Here is a 19227-nt window from a genome sequence, read left to right on the forward strand (position 1 = left end):
TTTGTGGTGCAAACTTAAAAATAAAAATTACTCCAATAGTGGGTGTTCCTGGGTAGGGATGCACCGGAAAGTTTGAGAATATACAGGTTTGTTGGTATTCATACACTTATATGTGTCCCATTCCTACCTGGGGACAGTCCAGGATTTACTCCTGTCAAGAGCAGAAGAAATGCTTTCCAGGGTAGGAAAAGGACATCTCCAAATTAGTGAGGGTGTATAAAAGGTGCTTTCCTGTATAGAAAGCATTTTTAAATGGTGCAGTTGCACAAATCCAAAGACATTACACATGTGCAATTAAACTGCTGAAAGTCCTTTAAATAAATCCAAGTAGGAATTCACAAACATTTTCCAAGAATATTCTTGTCACAGGATTATCAGAGTACTCCTAAAAACATTAGTAAATTCCTAAAATGCGGTACTTTATAACACATGGAAGGTAGTAAACCTGCAGTGACAGATTCCTGGATTTTCTTTTGGGGAATCTGGTACTCTCCGCATTGTATTTTATTGTTTTCTATTTGTGTAGCTCTGCATACCCTTGACGAGGTTGAGAAGCACTTCATATTTCATTGGCCACTTGGTTAGATGGGGGTTGGATGTAGCATGTCCTCTGTAGGGGTTGTTGGTTATGATGCATGAGCTCCGAAGATATGCTCCAAACATGGTGCAGCATACATCACAGCTGATATGTGTGCAGATCTCATTACCACTGACAGACAGCTGCAGATGCCTCTAGTTAAAAGTAGGGTAATGTGATTCTTAAGTAGGTGCTCTTGAGCTCTGCTGGAACTGCTATAGTGTATCTCCAGACTATACAATTCCACATTTAGTATATTATATTATCATACACTTTAAGGGATCAAAGGTGATCCATTTCTATCTAAAAGTGCAAAGAGAGCACATATATTTTTAGAAACACCTAAGAATATATTGAATGATAAAATAAAAAATGTAGCCATGCCAACAGGAATTGAACATAGCACTCTTAGATGTCAATCATTACAACAAATATTTAATCTGCACGTTTGACTTGGAAGGCTGTTCATGAGATAGCTCTGCGGGGGCTGTTTATAACATAATGTGAAAAAGGTTGTTGTCTGTATAGAGAGCAATTGTAAGTAGTATGGGTGTTCTTTACCACCTGGCAGAGGGAAGTCATGCCACTATGAAAACAAGAGGTTTTACGTTGGAAAGCAGCAATCTGGGTGAGAAACATTGATTAGTTTACTATTTATATCAATTTTTTATTGAGTTTTCTTTTACCAAAGAACAAAATACCACGGGGTACTGGTTCACAACCTGATTATTTCCTTCAAAATCAATAGTAAACTTTTATTAATGTACCACACCTCAGTAAGTTTCTATCAACAATATATATTTATTAAATTATTTGATCTGCTTTTCCCACCAATTGTGTAAACAGTTTTATACAAAATTATAGGCAGGATCCACAAGAACCTCATCATTCATTCTCCATAATCTAGTTTTAGGAGGAGAATTAGAGAAGCTAAGAGTAATAGTGATACAAACATAGGCTCAATGGTGGGATTAAATGCTGATTGAAACTGAGAGTTCATAATAAACAAAACAAAATAATCAATTCTGGATAAGGAGTTATGGATATGAGACAAAAGGTAAAATCACTACCCGTTGGATATGAAGGTGCGAAACATCAGTTAGATAATTTTCCTTAGTAAATTTATGAACAAGAACAAATGAGCAATTAGTATATTGTGATAATCTGTCCAGGGTGGTGTCATAGGGTAGGTTAAAGTCTACTGCCAAGATAAGGTTGCTGGTGGGTGGAATTTCAAGAATTCTCTGGTTAAGAGATGACCAGAATGGGGGAGGCGCGCGTGGCAGCACCCAAGATGGCCGCCGGATAGCGGATCGCCGTTATCACTTCGGGATTGCCAACAAGAATATGCGGCTTCCACGCATTCAATTATAACTGAACCGGAGTATGCCCTGCACGGCCTGACACCATTTGTATGACTCTGTGAGCTGATTTTGATTGTTTTTGGAGGACCTCTCCATCTCCTCAGAAGTAAGCTGCTTGTGGCGCATTTTTCTTATTTCTCACCTCTCTCCTCATTTTTGGTCATATCCTATTTCTCTTTGACATTGAGAAAACTGTTGGCTGTGCTATTTTCCTGTCTGCACTTCTCAACATCTTTTTAATGCATGCTATGGGCAAAGGTAAAAACCTACTGCACTTAAATAAAAGTATTGCTGTTAAGACTTCAAAGTCTATCTCCTCTTGGACCATTCTTTCCATGGACTGTTCCCTTTCTGCAGTGGGGATGGATCAGTCTTCTACCTCCCGGTTAGTACCTTAGCCTTTGAAGACCTCTAAGATGCTGACCACGCCTACAGCTAATAAGCCTCAAGCATGACCTGCCTTCTGCTCCTAAACCTCCTATTCCTATATCATTGGATACTAATTTGGAGGAGATACATGTGCTAAGCCCATTCGTTGAGAAGACTAACACTCGGTTGCAAGTGATGGATACTAACTGGTCAGCTATGGACTCTAGGCTTTCCCTAGTGGTACTACGTGTAAGGGATGTCCTGGATGCGGCGATAAAAATAGAGTAGTTGGAAAAAGAGATTTCACTGCTTAAAAAAATCAGCAAAAGACCTTGAAACCGGAACAGACAGAATAATATTTGTTTATATGGTCTTCTAAGGGGCCTTGAGGGGAATTATACAGAAGCCTTCTTCACCTTCTTCTTTCCAAAGCTTCCAAATCTTCCACCTTCAACCAGCTTGAACATACATTTTGCTCATTGCTTAGGCCCTCGCCTCTCTTCAACGTCGGACCCAGCAAAACCTTGTGGAGTGATTCTTCTTTTCTTCCAGTTTACAGACCTCCTCCAGGTGCTCAACTTAGCCAAGTCAAAAAAGCGTCTTGTTTGGTCTGCTGATAACTTGTTTATCTCTCAAGATGTTGTTACTACTACAGCTAAACGATGGAAGGACTTCCTCAAACTACGACCCGCACTACTGGCCCTAGGTGCACAATATGGGCTTTTTCATCCCTGTCTCTTTAAGGTGGCATTTCAGAACAACACATCCACATTCGACGATCCTGCCGACCTGATGAAATTCATCCATTCGCACTCTGCTTTGTCAATGGAAATCCCTGGTCCTTCTTCTGTCACTTGATTATTATGCAAAGCTTGTTTTCTGCTTTACTAATGTTTTTGCTTCCTTTACAGGTCACTCCTTAATTCTGATTTTTCTCACTTGTCTAAACTTTTTTTCTGTCTCATTTCCTTGTAGGTTTTTGGGGAATTTAGCTGCCTGTTTCCGTATTCGTCCTGATGTGATACCTTCTCCCTTGTCGGTTGTGCCATCTTCATTCGTTGTCACCACCCCTTATTGTTGTCCTCATTCCCCCCTTAACTGTATGTATTACAGTCATCTGTTTGACATGTACTGTCCTATTTGGCTATCTTTTTCCCCCTTCTTTTTTTCCTCTTCTCTATCTCTCTTTGTTCTCTTCCCCCAATCTATGTGTCTGTCTATTTTTCATCTCCCATCAGTTCCTTGTCTTTCTTCTTTCCCTTTTCTTCTACTACTGATGGTCATATAGATCTTTATAAAAATGTTTCTATATCTACCTTATCTTATTGTTTGGCTTTGCCTATTGCTCTCACTATACTCCTTTATTACTGTCAGCTCCTTTGTTTTACATCTAGGTTTAATTTCTTATGCTCAGAGTTGTTACATCTTTCATATTCTTCACTTCCTCTTATTCTTCTCATTGGAGGCTTTATTCTACAATTTTCTCCTTTCTTTCTATTTCTCTACATCAATGTTGATCGTGTGATTCAATATTTATTCCATTTCATTTACATTCAAATTTATTTCATGGAATGTAAAAGGCTTTATCACTCCCGTAAAGAGACAGAGAATATTATCCCACTTAGCTACATATAACCCTGACTTAGTTGTATTACATGAAACACATTTGACGGAGTCAGAAGCTTTGTAACTTAAAAGGCAGTGGGTGGGTTTAGGCTTAGTTTCTCCCACCACCACAAAGAAAAATGGGGTCATCATTCTTGTTCATAAACGTTTAAAATGTTCTGTTATTTCTAAGGAAACTGATTCAGATGGGATGGCTATTAGTTAAATTACTAATTAACAATATTTCTTTTACAGTTTTTAATATTTATGTTCCAACCCAAAAACTGCATTCAACATAAAGACAAATCCTTAATTTTGGGTGGTGATTGCAACTAAATTATGGATCCTTTCATTGATTGACAATCCCATATCTATTTCATTCCCCATAAGACCCACAAACAATTTCAAAACACAATATCCCTGACCCATAAGGTAGAAGCCTGGAGACTCTGTAACCCTGACAACTCAGAATTCTCTTTTTTCTCTCCTCCACATGGCACTCTGACAAGTTTAGACTATATGTTTCTTTCTTCTGACCTAACACAGACCCTTATTTCCTCCTCAATTGAACACACTGTTATCTCTGATCATGCCCCTGTTGCTGATTTCGATCTGCTCCACTCGCATCCCAAATCTTATAAATGGAAATATAATAATTTGATTCAGCAGGATCCCTGTTTCTTCCCTTCTTCTATTTCTTTTTCAGAATATTTTTTCTCTTTGAAATCATCTCCTGATACCTCTCCTTCATTACTTTGGGATACTTTTAAAGCTACTGCTCGTGGCTTTAATATAGATTATGTATCCAAGAAAAAGAAACAATTTCTTAACCAGCAAAAGATTTTACAAGCTAATATTAAACGTCTTGAGCATCATTTCTATACATCATCCTCTGATTCCTCCATACAGAAGTTTGTTTGTGCTAAATTCGATTTTAACAAAACCACTACTGCTAATGCCTCATTGGTTCTACTCAGAACGAGTGCTCGATATTACCGTAGACGTAATAAAGTTGGTAAACTCCTGCTGAATTATCGTAAATCTTGAAAAGAACATGTCTTGATATATTCTATTCATTCATCAAGGACCAAGACATTTTGAATGAATTCATGGAATTTTATAAAACTTTACATACTCTAGAATGCTCGGCACTCCCCTCTTCTATTGACTCATATCTTAATCATGCTCCTCCTTCATCTCATGGAGACCTTGACTTTAGCTCTCTAGAATCCAATCTGTCTATCTAGAAATATCTCAATCCCTAAATCTTCTTAAGAAAAATAAAGCCCCAGGTCATGATGGCTATAGAGTAGAATTGTATCTATATTTCTCTCATCTTCTTTTTCCGAAACTTCTACAACTTTTTCAATTTTTCCACAATAAAGGTAAAGCACAGGGTTCTTTCTTGGATGCTACAATTTTTTTAATTCATAAAGACGTCCGTGATCCCAAACAGTGTAAACATTATCGTCCTATCTCCCTTGTAAACGTAGATTATAAAAATGTTGCCAAAATGCTTGTGTTACGTCTTGAGCCTCTTTTACCGAAGCTTATTGGTTTAGAGCAATGTGGCTTCAGTACGGGCAGATTCATAGCTTACAGTTCTTGTTTATTCTTTAATGGTTTAAACAAGGCCTCTTCTCTTCCATACCCTCTTGCTGCTGTCTCTATTGATGCAGAGAAGGCCTTTGATAGAGTTAATTGGTCCTTTTTATTTAAAGCCCTTCATTGACACGTTTTTGGCACTAAAGTCATCTCTTTGATATCTTTGTTATATTCTGCTCCTAAAGCTTCTGTAACTGTTAAGGGTCTTGTTTCTCAATCTTTTAGTTTAAATTGCGGTGTACGTCAAGGTTGGCCTTTATCTCCCCTTCTTCTTAACCTATCACTTGAACCCTTTTTATCTTATAACCACCAGAATTCATCCATTTCTGGTTGATATCTTAATCTTCATTTCTCACCCCGAAACTTCTGCAAGAAATCTCTGATTTCTCCCTTGTCTCAGGTTATAAAATTAACTCAGACAAGACCGAAATTTTCCCCATCACTAAATTTTGTTTTAAACAACATTTTGATGCTACTAATCTCCGGGGGAATAGTTCTAAAATCAAATACCTAGGCATTTTGTTTAATAACTCCATATCAGATTCAATTAAGATGAACATGAAGGATGTGCTAGATCGTATCTTTAAGCTTCTCTCCTCCTGGAACCCTCTCTTCCTTTCCTGGTGGGGGCGGCTTGATTCTATTAAAATGATGATTACTCCTATTTTGTTATATATTCTTTCTATGATTCCTATTCACATCCCAAATGTCTATTTTAAAAAAGTGACTCCCTTCTCTCTAAATTTTTATTGAATAATACAAAATCTACATTTTCACTGGCACATCTTTGTAAACCTAAGTCTATGGAGGAGTGAATTTTCCAGATTTGTGACTGTATCATAAGGCCTTTTGCCTACGATTAGCTTCTAAATGGCATCTTTCCGAAGTCTCCCTCTTTACACCTTTATGGGTCACAATTGAACGATCCTTGCTTGCACGCTTCTCTTTTAAGGAAGTCCTTTCTTTCTCCAAAAAAGGTTAACATGACGTCTCTCCCCTTATTTAGACACACTCTTTCATGAATAAAGCCTTATTATCAATTGGAAATCATCTCTAGGAATACTTTCTTTCATTCTCCTCTTTGGTACAATCGCCTCATTACTCTCAACAACAGACCTATTTTTGGGAAATATTGGAGTCTTAAGGGGATTATATGGACTCAGGACATGTTTGATGGCTTATCTCCATGCTCCTTCCCTCAATTTCAAGCCATCTTTAAATGCCCTTGCTTATTCTGGACAACATTTTCTACTCTTATGACAATAATCTTAGATGTTTTTTATTCTCTACCCTCTACTAGCAGACCTGCTACTCAAAGTCCATAGCCATTTCCATAGCAGACCCACTATTCAAAGTCTTAACTACATTTCCCAGAGCTTCCTTGAGCTATACATTTCTTAATTCTCCTGATCCTGTTCACTCTAAATCTAAAATAGAGGTTGCCTGGGAGGCGGATTTGGGCATTGACTTTTGGAACAAACTATGGGGTAGGTTTGTTGGTCTGCCTCCACCACTCAGTCAATGTTTTTTCTTTATAACAGATTATACTACACACCCTCTTCCATAGCTAGGTTTACACACTCTAATGATAAGACTCTCTGGACCTGTCAATCGCCTTTGGCTGATCTGATGCACATCCTGTTTTCTTGCCTTGCTGTCGCTTCCTTCTGGAAGAATGTTTGGAAGCACCTTTCACACATTTTTAACTAACAGACCCCTTTATCAAACGTTAATCTTTTTATTGGGAATTTATTAGATGCATTGGGATTGTCTTTACATGAGAAAGGTTTATTTGATTTAATGTTGGCTTTAGCTTTTCAGCAGATCTCTCTTAATTGGAAATGTTCAACTAAACTCTCAGTGAAATCCTGGTAGAATAATTTTTGTCTTTACCATAGATTAGACATTGTGTTTGCTTCTTCTCTTAAACCTTACATAAATAGAGATTTATTTTGGTTAGCCTTATCCAATTATTTAACTCAGATTTCAACGCATGCATCACACAATCGCTCTGACAATTTCCAGCCTCCATAGATCATTTAGTTACTGTTTTTCTCCCCAATACTACTGTTTCCCCTTTCTCATATAGTGCATTTCTTTGTTTTTTTGACAGTTTACCTGTCTCTTGGATAAGATAAGATATGATAAGCTCAATAGAATAATACGATTAATAATTTAATATAGGTTTAATTAGTCTATACTATATTCTCATGATCTTCAATTATAGCATTGCATTATATACCCCTTCTTTTCCCCCCTCCCCTCCCCCCTTCTTCCCCCTCATATTATTGTTGTTAAAGTGTAAACAGCGTTCTACTCTTATTTATTGTCAGTTTTTTTATATTTCTATTATACTATAGGTATTTTGTTTTTTCATGACCTACTCTGTATTTGTGTAATTGTTATCTACTTAACCCCTCCCATGCTCATGACGAGCTCAGCTCGTCATGAGCCATGGTGGCTGTGTGCTCATGACAAGCTGAGCTCGTCATATCGGCCGCAACGCTCGCACGCGGGGCTAATTCCCCCGCTGTGCTGAGCGTTCTAAAGAAACGGGTGTGGCCGTGACGAGCTCAGCTTGTCACAGCACATGACCACCGTGGCTCATGACGAGCTGAGCTCGTCATGAGCACCGGGGTGCTGTGCGTGCCCCCCCCGACCCCTGCACAGCGGGGGTATTAGCCCCACATGCAAGGGTTTAATAAAGCTTATTAAACACAAAAAAGATGACGAGAATGTTGGGCTGTCCATCATCAGGCATAAATGCTTGCTATGTAAAGGGAAGAGTTGTGTTTTGTAATTTTGGAAATAAGCCATCTGCCTTGGTCATCGTGGTCAACAGCATCAAGCTGGCACCCTGCATGTTTCAAAATCAAGGCGAATAACTAATTTTTCTTAATGCGCATGGGGGAGCAAGCATAGTCAGATATCAAATTATGAAGAATGCTGCAAGCTTCCATCAGCCCTTGCTCTGGTATCTTGGAATAGTAGGATATCATTTTTTAATTTGCGGCAATAGTCTTAAAAACTTTTCCTTTTAATGGGATGGTTTAATCCCTTGGTGTTAAGGGAGACAATCTTAAGTGAAACCTGAGGCATATCTTAAATCTGGGCTAGAATGAACAATCAATACTTGGAAGGCCGGAGATTCCAAAGAGAGGGTAATAGAAGGACCAGAAGGGAAAAGAACAGGACAAGAATAGTAACATTAGCATATTGCATTAAAGTTTTCCATGAGACCCTCAACAATATAGATCTGACTTTAGTATAGGTAAACAAAACTTCAATATTGACAAAAAGCACACCACCCCCAACCACTCGCCCTCCCCCAGAGAGCCTACCCCAAGCAAAAAGAGGAGCCATGTGGGCCTTGGAACAGAGAATAATAGCCAGGCATTGGGTCTGAACCCAAGCGGGAATATGAATTTACTGTGAACACCTATAATCTTGCAAGATAGCATTTCTAAACTAGCCATAGATGGTCAACCCTACAAGAATGGCCATAGATCAGCTACATTAAACAAAGCTTCACCATATATTATTCCTAGATAGATTAACCTATAGTATGATAATTAAAGCATTTTTTATTTAACCATAAAGGATTAACCCTAGAATTATCGACCATAGATGATTGTTGCAAATAACTATAATATGGTATTATTATATTTTTAAGTAAACTATAGATGAATAACTACAGCTGATCAACCATAGATGTGTGAGTATGCTAAACCTAAAAGAGGAAAACATGGCATTATGAAAACAGAATAGAGCGAATCTATGAACGAGGTCATATATATTGCCTGAGAAGACATATAACATCTGAACCACCAGGCCATATCTGAAGAACATCTTACAACATAAGGGAGAATTGTTCTGTGCAATATGAATCATGACGACAATCCCATCAGCAGCACATTAGGCATTACATGTGTGGCAAAGTAAAGTTGATTTTTGTTTCAGAGGAGTTGCATTTCAAAGAAGTGAAGGATATCATATCATTTAAACCAATATTCAATGTGACTTTTGATTCTCAATTATTGGATGCATGAAAGTTTCCAGTTCTTTTAGTTTATTGAAATTTCGTGGGGAACCTTCAAAGATGATCCTCAGTTTCTCTGGACCAATAAAGGAGAAAGATATGCTGAGAGAGCGGAGATCTTGTCGAAAAGCAAGGAACTTTTTTCTTCACTCCACTATAGGTCTTGCATAGTCCTGTGTGATACCAATTTTGTGATCTTTCCAGCTGATTTTCTTCACTTGGTCAAGTATCATTACAGTATGCTTGAACCTTTGAGGTCTGAAGTTGAGGTCCTGGTGATGTGTGTTTCAATCTCAAAAGTAACAGTGGGCGTAGTGAGCGTAGTGGGGCTATGCGAAGCTTCGTGTAGTGGGGAGGGCGCTACGCCCACCCACACACTTCACGTAGCCCCACTACGTGCCGCCCGCCTCCCTCCCGCCCTCTTCTACATGGTTCTATTACTTTAAAATACATTGTAAAGTACATTTAAGCACTTACCGTCTAGGCTGCAGCGTACTGGGGCTCCATCTTCAGATGACGCGGTGAGTTCTTCTAGCCAAATGCGCATGCGCGGGTGCCAGCGCATGCTCATTTCTTGCAAGAAATGCGCATGCGCGTGCGCATTTGGATAGAAGCGGTACAAAAGGGGGTGGTGATGGACGGAGCATCTGAACCAATCAAACACTCACACCCAGTCAACAGATCTGGGTTTAATCCATCACCGTTCTTTAGCCCACTCTGCCACCCCAGTTCAGACATGGCCATATGCAAATCAGTCTGACCCTGTGCCTCATGGGAACAGTCCAGCCCGAACTGCCAAGCCATGCCTTCCCTGGACCGGAATCAAGCTTCCTAGGACCGGTTTCTGGCATTTTAGCCGTCTTCAGCCAGGCTTGCTTGAATCCAGTGGCAAAGTGAGCAAGGGACTCACGTCTGAGCATACCCTGCCAACTTATGGCGAACAAAGTGGTACAAAAGTGGGTGGTGATGGACGGAGCATCTGAACCAATCAAACACTCACACCCAGTCAACAGATCTGGGTTTAATCCATCACAGTTCTTTAGCCCACTCTGCCGCCCCAGTTCATACATGGCCATATGCAAATCAGTCTGACCCTGTGCCTCATGGGAACAGTCCAGCCCGAACTGCCAAGCCATGCCTTCCCTGGACCAGAATCAAGCTTCCTAGGACCGGTTTCTGGCATTTCAGCCATCTTCAGCCAGGCTTGCTTGAATCCAGTGGCAAAGTGAGAAAGGGACTCACGTCTGAGCATACCCTGCCAACTTATGGCGAACAAAGCGGTACATTTGGATAGAAGAACTCGCAGCGTCATCTGAAGATGGAGCCCCGGGACGCTGCATAGACAGTAAGTGTTTAATGTACTTTAAAATGTATTTTAAAGTAATAGAACCATGTAGAAGAGGGCGGGAGGGATGCGGGTGGCGGGCAACTTTGCTCCGTCCACGGAGAGTGCGTAGTGCTGCCTACTACACCTACTTTGCAAAGTGCGAAGTAGGCAACACTACGTACACTCCGTGGGAGGAGCGTAGTATTGCGCCCAGGGTTACTCAAAAGTATGGTCAAAAGTAGGTTCAAGGGCCTGAGAAATCCACGCTTCAAGGAAGGAGACGTAAGGTTTGCCAGTTTCTTCAGTTTTTTCTGGTAAGCCAACTATGTGGAAGTTGCCTCTCCTGTTCTATCATCTAAGGCTATTTCTTTTTCTAGAGAGATTATTTTCTGCAATATTAATTCAAAAGATTTTGTAACAGAGCACTGCTTATATTCAACTTTGCTAATACGAGATTCTGCTTCCTCCAGCCTGTTAGTCACTGCATATACACCTTCCCATTCCCAATGAAAGGAGTTCAGTATTTACTTTAGCCGACTGGGTGAAATCATGGAGAGCATTGAATTTCCATAGTATAAGGTCTATTCCGTTTGAGAAGTCCTGTTTCCTTTTTTACTGGGGAACCTGGTGACATCAGTTCTTATTTTGTTCTCTTTTGGCCCGTTTTTTGTTCTTTGGGGTCTCAATGGTCTTTGGATTCTTGTGGTTGTGGTTCAATTTTGTGGTCTTTCTCTCTTATGTATGCCATGATAATACTGCCTTAAGCATAAAGAAATTCCACATGTTCTTTAGCACTTGGAGATATCTGACATGGAGGAATGTGGTGATATACCCAGGAATTTGTTATGTAGATGCCGAAGCTACATCATGGACCATATACAGACCCAGTTGAAAACCAACAAGCCTGCAGGAAAGGAGAGGTGCAGGCAAGACCTCTGCTAAGAAGCAGATTGCATAGATAAACAGGAAATTTGTACTGTTAATATACGTTGCCAGATGTGATGGAGACAAAATCCCTAAAATAGTGTTCAGGAAGCTTTAGAATGCAGATAAAAGATTCTTTGTCGTGCAGGCCACCAACAGTGAATGTAAGTCAGAGGTGAACAAGGTGCTTGCACTTAGTCCTATGGGTTACATGCAGCAGATTTGCATTATATGTTGAAGTATGAGAGACTTTGAGACAGCTTTAGGTTAAATGAGTGGTGTGTACGTCGACACTTGCTGGCACCACTACCTGGCACAATTTGACATCACCTACATTCACTAGGATAGAGTAGTCAGAATCAGATATGATAAGCAGTTTCAAAAATGCAGCAGCTTCTGTGTAATATTTCCTCTCATTTCATTCAGGATTTGTAAAGCGATGCTTATCCCTGTGAGGGTATCCAGGTGCTGGTGAAGGGGGGCGGACGGTGTGAGGCTGCTGCTGGTCACTGTTAGTTCAACAGCCAGGTCTGTAGTCTGTCTTGATATTCTCCAGGGTGGGTGAGGGCTAAAGGTGGAGAGGAAGGCTGTTCCAGATTTTTGCGGCCAGGTACGAGAAAGAGCAGCCATTACATTTGCTTTGGCATTACTGCCGGGTGTCAGCGAGGGTGAGGGAGGCAGAGTGTAGGTATCTGACGGGTGTGTGGAACTTTAGTCTGTGCTTTAGATAGGCTTTTTCTTGATTGTGCAAGGCTTTGTAGGTGTGGGTCAATATTTTGAACAGATGCCTTTTGTGTATGGGAATCAAATAACATTTTAAAATAAAAAAAACACTGAAATTCACCAGTTAGAGTTAACTGAAGTAACTATAACATGTGCCCTTGCCATGCACTGCCTATACCCTCACAAGTTACATCACTCATGACATCTTCAATGACAGTATTGATAACATCACTGATGGCATCAGAAATTATGTAATTTATAACAAATCTGTGCATGGCCGTGGTGCAAGTTAATTCGGTTAACACTAACTGGTGAATTTTAGCTTATTTTTATTTTAAAATTTTATGTTGTAACAGTATAAAATTTGAAAGCTGCATTGAGAAGTAAGTTTTACCTTCTGCCCATGAGTCAAGGTACAGGAGGACCAATTTAGGTCAGGGATTTGTTGCAGCAGAAACAGCACATCCAACAAGTTTGTACTTGGATGTCTCTTTGGAAGTACTGCTCTTGAGTCCGATTAGTTAAAAACCCGTCTTAATACCGATTCCTCAACTCTTGATCCAAAAAAAAAGCATTAACACCAGTAGTTACACTGCAGGTATGCAGTGTCTTTGGCACATACATTTCCTAACAACAGTGTTTTAATAATTAAATAGAAACATTCAAGACAATTAATAGTTGGCCTGAATTAGACGACTCCTTAATGATGGTGGAAAGAAAAGATACATAAAACATAAAACAGTGCCTATTACTAGTAACTTGCTGAGTTTAAAAAAAATGGATGTTGGTCAGATCAAGCAGGGCTGTACTGGCTATTCAAGGGAACCCGTAACAGGATGGGGGACACTTAGGTAGTGTTGCTTTCAGGCTCCTAGGACTGAAAGATATTTAGTCCATTCAGACTTGGAGGTAAGCCTGACGTAGTAGCACTTAGATATTGTATTGGCTGAAAGAATTTGCATTTGTAGAGAAATACATCTCTCTAGTTTGGAGGGAGTACATCTCTCTAAATGATTGCACAGTATATGCAGAGGTAGACTTATGGATGGCTTGTCTGCAGAGAACGAGCATCATACAATAGTTTATTTTAGAATAGTTTGATTAAAAAAGTGATTGACACACTGATGTGTTACTTTAAGCAGCTGCCCAATATGGTCATCAGTGTGACAAAATCTCACCTGTTACCCATTATAGTCTTGCTCAGACCTACAACCACACTTCACCTCTCAACTTGTAAATCAGTAAGCAAGTAATGAATATGCCAAGAAAACACATTACTGTATTTGATGGAAAGTGATCATCTAACCACAAATGATTTCAGAATGTTATTTTTGATAGGTGATTTTCAATTTTAGAAGGTGGTAAGCATAGACCAAGTTATATTTGGGTATGTCATAATCTATTTACTTACATATTCACTGCCATGGAACAATTTCAGAATAACATTAGCACTTATGTTACCATACCCAAATCATGGTACTGAATATAACAACATTCGAAGGATGGAATGCTGAGTCTTCATTGCAGGGGTTCAAACTTAACATGGGAGAAATTATCGTAACTTCTGTTGTGCAAATGTGCAAAATGCCAAACAAAATGCAAATACAACATCACTATATGAACTGCTGGTCTGGTATTTTGCAATATTACAAGAGATTCCTCCTCACATCCATTTTAGATGCAAGGTAATTAGGATAAGAGGTTTGATCCTGTGTTTTTATCCAAATGAATTGAAATACTGTCTATGTATTTTAATCATTATGTTAAAAGATTTGTAATATTGTCTATGTTTGTTGTTTGTTTTTGTACTTTTATGATTTGAATTAATCGAATAAAGTGGAATGACTGACAAAAAAAAGATGCAAGGATTCATTTGACACAAACAAAATGCAAAATCATATGGGGCGAACAGTAGCCACTTGCATTCTGTTCGTTTGAGTTGTTCCTATGCTCCTGTGATAGGATGTTTATCTGAGCGAAATCTCAATTACGCGACGTGGCATAATGGCATAAGCCCAGGCATTTAATTTAACAAGCGTATTCTACAATGGTGAAAATGATGCAAGATTACGCTAGTTTAAACAGAATTTGACACCCGCATCACTCAAACTCATAACTTTAGGATGATTACATCTATCAGTGGGAGATTCAAACTCATGACCTTCACTTCACCACATTCATCAGCTGAGAGTATACAGCTCACTGGGTCATCTTGTCAGCAAGTCAGCAATATAATCCATTTGGAGTTCCCAGATTTTGTGGCAGATTTGTTAACGGATAGGAGAATACCCCACACCAGACTTAGTAGATCACCAGCTCCAGTCCCAAACTCCAAACATCACCCCTCAACAGCCACCTTCTCGGCTGATCCATATACCTGAAAGAAAAGGTGAGAAATGGAGGAATAGGGGAGACAGGATAAGAGAGGTGAGAGGAAAACATGGATGTAAGGTGAAGGGCAGAGTGGAGGGGATTTAAAGGAACACAGATTAAGAGACAGATTTCAAGGCAGCTGTCTATAAGACTAGGGTCATACAAATGAAGGGATTGAGCTGGAGTACGAGGCAGAATTTTGCCTTCACCTGCAACAAGTAGCCCTTACTTTTTCCGCTATCATGCCGTAGTGTCAGTGGATAGGGGCAGGCAGGTTGGGCTGGTAGGGGGGCCCCTTCTCTTGCTTAATTGACATAATTAAGCACAAAGGAGCAGGACAGCCACCAGTATTCAACCATCTTTAGCTACAGCAGGTATCTCCTACCAGTATGACATGGTAAAAATAGTTAATAAAGATAATGTGCCTATTCCTGTGTATATGCAGGAAAATAATACCGTTTTCCATGGAAACACTGTGCGTCAAAGAATAACCGTGTATAGTGTCAAACAACTAGTTCCCAAACTGCCTTCCCTTGAACACTGAAAAAAGGGATTACGTTTTATAAAAAAAATAGGCAGAGAATAATTAGCATCAACAGTGACCAATATATTACTTCTTTATGTGAAAGGATTCACTACCTCATTATAATATATAAACCACTAGCGGGCATATCAGACGTTTGTGATCTTGTTGTTTATAACTTGTGACCTGAAGAGACCTTGTAACAATGTGACTGGCAAGCTTGCATGATGCATTTAAAAAGGGAAGATTTCAACAAGTAAAAGCTATCTTCTTTATTGAATAATGTAAAGCATGGGTACTAAGGGTCTGACAAAAGAGGGATGGCAGGCAGTGGCTCTCCCATGTGTATCTCCAACCCCTTCATGCCTTCTTTAGATACGCTTGTCACTCCATTTCACATTTTTTTTAAGACTGTCAGAACCTGACAATGACATCTGGTGCACTTGGCTGGATGGAGGGCTCGTGCTGGGGCTCTAAATCTGGCTGGCTACAGTACAGGGACTCCCTCGACTAACTCTCATTTGGCAGATGTCACCCTCTTTTCAATGGTAGCCACTTAACTTGAAAGCGACATGGATTTATAGATGTCAATGGGTCATCCTCTTGGCAAACCTCCATCAACCTCACATCATCTTTTTACACTTACGGATGCGACTGTCTGAATGGGCGCTGGTGGGAGGGCACTGAGAAGATGCACTAAATGCAAAACTGACTGGAGGGCAGTGAGAGGTTCACTGATAAGCATTGACTGAAGAGCTCAGAAGGGTACTGAGAAAGGCCAAGGGGAGGGCAGGCTTGAGGACAGGAATGGTTCCAGTTCTAAGTTACAGGTAGGCGAGTTTCCGAAGGCATGAGCCAGGCTTGGGCCATAAACTTAGCTCAGCTCAAAATTCTCTTGGAACAACATGCAAAAAATGAACAAAACCTTCAAGTGGCTTCTGCTGCTCAACCTCAATCACCCAGTCCCTGTCCAGTGACAGCTGACACAAACAAAAAGTGGTGATGTGGGTGGAGGAGACACGGGTGGTGGGAGCACAAGAGGGAATGCGGGGGGGGGGGGGTTAATAATAAAAATAAATAGGACTTACCTGAAGCTGCTGGGTGCTTCGTGCTTCAGTGTTCCTCTGCTTCCTGGTCCCAGTATACCCCAGGACAGCATAAGAGACTCCCTGTGCAATCTCAGCGCTGCTCTTATGCTATTACCAAGCATGAGAGCAGGGCGGGGATTGGCCTGAGCGGGCTGGATAACGCTCGCTCAGGCACAGGGAGTCTGTGCTATTTCTCCAACCTGGCTGTGCAATACGACTTGGTTGGAGTAACATAACTGTGCATGTCTGTTTGGTTGGATTAAGACAGCTGGTCCAAAAAGAAATACCCTTAGAAGTGTACATACCACTCCATTCCTCCTCCTTTACATGGCATGGCCAACCCCTCCCTACACACACTGGCTCAGCCAGAAGCTGGAAAATAAATTGGTAATAAAATATTGTTTTATTTTTCAGGTGCAGACTCTGAACATGTGAGGTAATGCTCCTCCGCCATTGCGGAGGAGAAGGTGCTGCCCCCATCATTCCCCAACACTCACGCAGGAAAGGAGTTGCTTCCCAGTGATGGAAAGTTTTCCAGACCCTCTGATGGTGAAGCCCTTACAGAGAGCTGAAAAATGTTTGGAGATGGATGGAATGCTAATTAGACATGGCTGAAATATAAATAACCCCTACATAATTTGCTTATTTTTCTGGAATTTCATGTTTCACTTGTTACAGGAAATTCCCAAAATGATGTCATCCTGCCACTTCGCATAACTGCATGCCATTCATGTTAAAACCTTACCAGGAATGGTTCCTGGGAACAACAAAATGTGAGCAGCTGTCATTTGCAGTGCTCATGTTTAAATGTATCCCTGCACAAAAAACTGACATGAGGATGCATTTTTTGCTGCAATATAACGCAAAATAATGGGTTTACATTTCGGGTAATTTTGCTTTATTTTGCCACAATTTCACATAATTAATTATGTTAGTGCAAATTTAAATTCGCACACCATTAAAGCTAATGATTTTTCTCCGAGCACGATCACAGCATTAGGATGGGTCTTAATGTCCATCACTGTCTAATATGGCATCCACCCACACTTGGGGTAATGACAAATTAAAAAAGTTTCCATAGTGTGAACTCTATGTGTGTAAATACCTGCCTATAGCTGACCTCTACCCAACACTTATGTCACATGAACTCCGTGGCTCTCACAGAACTTAATTTTGATTATGTACGTAAAAGGCATCAACAAAGGTCTTGAACCTCTTCTGAAATCCAAAATCGGTCTCTTCATGAAGTCATGGGAAGCAGGTCAAACATTAAAATACAGTAACCTGTCTTCCATAAACGTATACTTTTTGTAGCAAATCTTCATGTTTAAAACAGTGTACTGATGTACCTTCATAAGAACCTGATCAAAAGGTATTAACATTTGAGGGGGGCGTGGTCTGAACAATGCCGGCATAAGATGTGCTCTCAGCGACCTCCCGCTGGAGCACCTCATCCGTTACTAATCCGGCCTTACTGAGAATAAATTAACAAAGCCTGGAGGGCCTCCTGAGCTGGTGATTTGGTGCCGCTGAAAACTGAGTGCCCCAAATCCACCGACTCAGTGGGGAAGCGGAACACTGCAGCAGAAACAAACAGATGGATGCTGCTCAAAATGGCTTCCCGCTTGATCTTACCTTCGTCGGGAGCTCCGGGGGATGCCGCTCCCCCTCAAGGAGAAAGTCGTTGGTCTAGGACCAGAAAACACCCAAACAATAGTCCGTGGCCTGACACAGAACAGCAACCTGGACGCCTCTTCCTCCCACACCGGCATAAAGGTTATATGGGGAGGAGGAGGTCGTGCAGCAGTAGAACTTCATGAGACTGCACTATTGTGAGGTTGGAGCGGCTGCCAAAGACAGAGTGAGGTGTGACTTAATCGGAGCGGTCCAACGAGTAGAGCGAAAATGAAGTTGGACAGTCCAGACCTTTGCTGTGCCAGCCCTCAGGTTTGCAGTGTAAGCCACAAGACATCCATCCTTTGCAGGAGCAGGTGGCTTGTGGAACCGGCGGCACACTGGTGTAGAGACCACAACACTGCAACTGGTAAGGAGCAGACCTGCTGTGCTCTATAATCATTGAAGGGTGTGAAATGAGGCAGAGAGAAAAGACTGCCAGAGCCCCCCCTGGGGGTACTTCCTCCCGCAATCCTTGGTGTCGAAGGGCCAGGGCCCAGGTGTTGAGGAGGAGCACCTGAGCGGAGGATCCGGGGGGCTGGAGGCTGAGGTCAGTCTTGGAAACAAGAGCCACGTCAGGCTGCTAAACCAAATTAACCCACTGCAATTGGGGCCAGGTGCTTGGAGCGGCCCCAACCAATCCGCAACCAAGAAAGAAAAGATGAATGTTGGCAATTAACCAAAGCCTGAACCCTCAGCACTGTAGAGCACAGTGATTAACTTTCATCAAAGTGGCCGAGTCGGGGTGCCATGACCTGAATGCTGAGCAAGATCCTGAGCAGGTACCGGCACAGTGAATTGACTGCGTAAGTGGATGATCACTTGAACTTTTCTCCTCCACTTCCCCATGTGGCCTGATTGAGTGGAGCAATCAATGAGAAATGAGGGTGCCAAGAGGACAATAGGGCAGTGCCATGCTCCCATAGTTGCTGCCCATGCGCCGCTCCACACGATTCAGTCACTCGATTACAGGGCGTAAAATAGAGAAGATTGTGCCCTTCCTCCCTCCCATCCTGGTTGATTGGCCCCCATGAGC

The sequence above is a fragment of the Lissotriton helveticus genome, chromosome 5_1 (assembly GCF_964261635.1).
Source record: "Lissotriton helveticus chromosome 5_1, aLisHel1.1, whole genome shotgun sequence".
In the NCBI taxonomy this organism is placed as follows: Eukaryota; Metazoa; Chordata; class Amphibia; order Caudata; family Salamandridae; genus Lissotriton; species Lissotriton helveticus.